Source organism: Chinchilla lanigera, unplaced genomic scaffold (assembly GCF_000276665.1).
Source record: "Chinchilla lanigera isolate Chin_1 unplaced genomic scaffold, ChiLan1.0 scaffold00042, whole genome shotgun sequence".
Classification (NCBI taxonomy): Eukaryota; Metazoa; Chordata; class Mammalia; order Rodentia; family Chinchillidae; genus Chinchilla; species Chinchilla lanigera.
The window spans coordinates 9,365,548-9,369,570 of record NW_004955443.1 but is presented as its reverse complement, the minus strand read 5'-3'; the positions used below and the strand labels follow the sequence as shown (position 1 = coordinate 9,369,570).

The window sequence follows — 4,023 nt, the reverse complement described above, 5'->3', positions numbered from 1 at the left end:
GAGATTACAATTAAATATTTAACTCTTTAACCCATCTGACATTTACTGTAGTATAGGTCCAAGTTAGTTTTTCTCCATAATGTTATCTACATGCCTGGAAATATTTACTACACAGTTATTTGTTCCCTGCACCTGCTTCCAGGATTTTTAAACTCCTGATAGTGATTTTTTAATCCAGTATTTTTCAAAGTGCAGGGAAGTAAATCATTGTAGGAAGCTAATGTAGATAATTCGGACCTGAAAACTTTCCTTCAAGAAGCAGTTTTTTGTGTTTTGTTTTCAACTGGTCAGTGCATGGAAAGTTAAGACTAAAAGGAACTTTAAAATTATTTTATTCAACTCTTTCCTCTTCCTACAAACTGAGGAGACTGAGGCACCAAGGAATTAAATGCTATGTAAGGCACTGTGCTAGCGATGTGGGAAAACATGGGGAATTAAAGTGTGTAACTAAAAATTAAGGACATGAATTTCAGATAAAATATACATAAACATAAAAACATACAGCTACATAATCAAATATATAGCTATACTATGCAAAATATATGGCTAAGTATAAGCTACACTGCTACTAATAAAAGTATGCAGTTAATATTGGCAGTGACTATTAACTGAACACCTAGTATCTTCCAAAGCATTGTTCATCTCTTAAACCCCATTACTGTAGGGTAAAAGTTACTATTCTCAATTATATTCTTAGTAAGTGATTTGCCAGGGTCTGCCACCTAGTGGCAGGAGCAGGAATCAGCTCACCTCTCACTCTCTCCCTCTCTGTCTGACTTAGAAACTTCTACTACACAACACTGCCTCCCAGCTACCCGGATGAAAAATGAGCTGAGCTCTCACCGAGCTCTCACCAACGAGCTTGTTCCAGTAAGACAAAAACCAACCTCTACCAAGGTTAAAACTGCTTAAAAAGTTTTATCAGTTGCTAAAATTGTGTTATTTTGGGACAAATCAGTGAGCACTTTTGAGCTCAGTTTATTCAGTTCTGACGAAAGCAGACACAGACATGAAAAGTTCACTACAGACAAGATGACCTCTAAAACCCCTTCCAGTTTTAAAATAGGTTTTAATTCTTCTGTCTATTTTTCATCCTTCTGTACACCATAAAAATAGTACAAATATTTTAAAGAAGTGGCATTTATTCTTGACTCAATTAGAAGTATTTTTCAGAAACTTGACCACAGGGCCACTAACAGCCTTCACAGAGTTGTTTCAGATGGTGATAAAAGAAAAACAGTAAGTTAGCTGAAATAGTTTGCAATCAGTTTAAACTAACATATAATGTAAAAAATTGAGGTATTTTAATAGATTTTTTTACTGTAATGCTTCTATAAAATGACATGAGGGAATAATATTGTATTTTGTTTGAGTTTATAATGAGAACAATGAACAAGTACCTGTTAAGTAAGTTACCAAAAGGCAACTTTTATTTAACTAAATTATAATGTCTGGTCAAAGCAATAAGTCTATTAATTCCAAGTCACTAATCTAACAACTTTAAATGTATTTTTAGCATTTAAATTATTGTCTAAATATTGTTTAAATAATTATTATTGTCTAAATAATTATTGTCTAAATAATTGTTTAAATAATTTCTGCTTAAATCATTTCCATAGACTCAAGATGCACATTAAGTGGAAGTAAACATTCACTATTCGAGCGAACCAGAGAGGTGCCCACAGGATCTCAGGTCTGCATAGAGGCCCCCTATAATGAACAGAAATGTAATCCTGAAGTAGCAAGAAACTAAGCTCCCCCTATGGCGTTATTAGGACAAAAGGGCAATCCATGTCAAGAATTTCTGAACCTTAACTATTTCAAGAAAGGAGCCCAAGGGTTTCATATATTGGAAATTAGTAGAAATCAGAGAAGATATCAGGATTTTTAAACAATTACCCAAAGTAATTGTGAACTGAATAAAAACATCCTTTTGTGTGGATTTCTAAAAATGAAATATTTTGAATTGGTTAAAAGGACACACACATCTCACAAAATGCCTCTTAAGTGATTCTACAAAACTCTGGGGGTTTTTTAAAATTTTTTTAAAAATTTTTTATTTTAAAGAAAATAGTACAAAAAAAGAACAATAGCAAAATACAAACAAAACAAAGCAAGGACATTTAAAAATGATACCGGGTTTCAAACCAAATGATAGGGATTAACAGTGGTTGTTACATTACATATTGTTATCTTCAACGAAGTTGCTCAGATTACCAGATGTAAGAATAGAAGATTGATCAAATCATTAAGGGGAATAAGATAATAATAATTTAAAAGAACATTAGAGACAATACATAGTGTCATTAGGCAGGATTATAGGAATTCACCAGTGGTTGTTATACTGGAAATTGTCATCGCATAAATTGCTCAGACTACCAGATACAAGCATGCAAAATTGATCAAAATATAAAAAAAACTTTTAATCATTAAATGTTCCCTTCAACAAACCACCAGACACCAACAGTACAGTTATGTCACTGATCCATATATATATATTTATTTATTTTATTTATTTATTTTTTAATCCATACTTCCCATTCAAAATCTTTAATAACATAGGGTGTGCTGCCCAAAGAAGGCACTCTTTTCTATGAAAGTGAGATCCATTTGCTAACCCTCTAAAATGTAAACAAATCTGTGAAATAGAAACATCACATCAACTGTTAATGTGGAATAACAATGCTTTTTAAATTTTAAATTAACATGCCATGCAGAGCATGGTGAGGCACACCTGTGATCCCAGCACTCGGATGGCTGAGGCAGGAGGAACACCAGGAATCTGAGGCCAGCCTGGGCTGCATATTGAGCTTAGGGCCAGCCTAAACTACATAGGGAGACCCTGTCTCAAAAAAAAACCCAAAACCAAACAGACAAAAAGTAACACAAGGTACTTAAAAATTATTTTTAAAATAATAGAAATAAAATTCAAATTAAAATGTTAATAAAATACACATAAATATGGGGCTTATATAAAAAATACAACTTAAAACATGAGAAGGAAATTCCACATGTCCAGAATTAAACTTCAGAAATAGAAAACTTCCAGTAACTTGAAAGTTCCTCTATGTTTCTCTCAAAATATCCTCTCTTCATCCCTAAGAGAACCAATTTCTTGAACTTTGACTTTTCAATCTCCATGCCTTTAGTGTTAGTACTTGTGTTGCTTACATTTGCCCTTTTAAACCTAAATGTTATTGTCCCATCTCCATGAAGTTTTCTATGGTCTCTAGTTCTGTTCAGTGTGAAGCCTTTGTGATCTAAGCATTGGATACCATGGAGCCGCAGTGCACGTGTGTTGGATGTCCTGTACCATTCCACCATATGAATATATTATAAATATTCATTATTGCCTGTGCTTCTGAGGTGAACTTTTAAAAAACTTTTTATTGGTGCATTTTGTATATACATAATGACAATATTCATCATAGGGAATTTGTACCTGTACATGATATATCTTGATTCTTCTTTTTTTTCCCACTCTCTTCCCCACCCTTCAACTCCTCTTCCTCTCCTTATTTATAAAAGCTTTGTATTTTTCCTTCTATTCTCTTCTTTTTCTTGTCCCTTCTTTCCTTTCCCCTTCTCCCCTCCCTCATTCCCCTTCTCACTTGAAGGCCTTCTTCCTATTTCCCAATATCTATTATAAATTTTGGCCCTTATTTACACTTTCATTTTCTCACACCAGAGAAACAATGCAGAATTTAAACATGTGTATCTGATTTATTTCACTTTTGTTCATAAAATCTTTGCCTGCACCATTGTCTTCAACAGTCCTACCTAGTCTATCGTCCAGAAGATTTAGTGTTTCTGTTTTAATATTTAGAAGCATTTTGGTTTTAGTTTGGCACATGCTGAAAGACGTGGGTCTAGTTTCAATCTTCAGTATGTGGAAAGCCAGTTTTTCCAGAACCATTTACTGAAAAGGCTATCTTTCTCCCAGAGATGTTTGGCACCTTTGTCAAAGATAAGTTGGCTGAGTGTGTTTGGAGTTGTTTCTGCATCTTCTAATCTGTTTCATTG

General features: G+C 33.6%; 1 pseudogene; it reads left to right on the top strand.

Annotated features, from left to right (window-relative positions):
• Window positions 1–819: 819 nt before the first annotated feature.
• The window catches only part of LOC102004651, a 23,170-nt pseudogene continuing 19,966 nt past the window's right edge, over window positions 820–4,023 (top strand).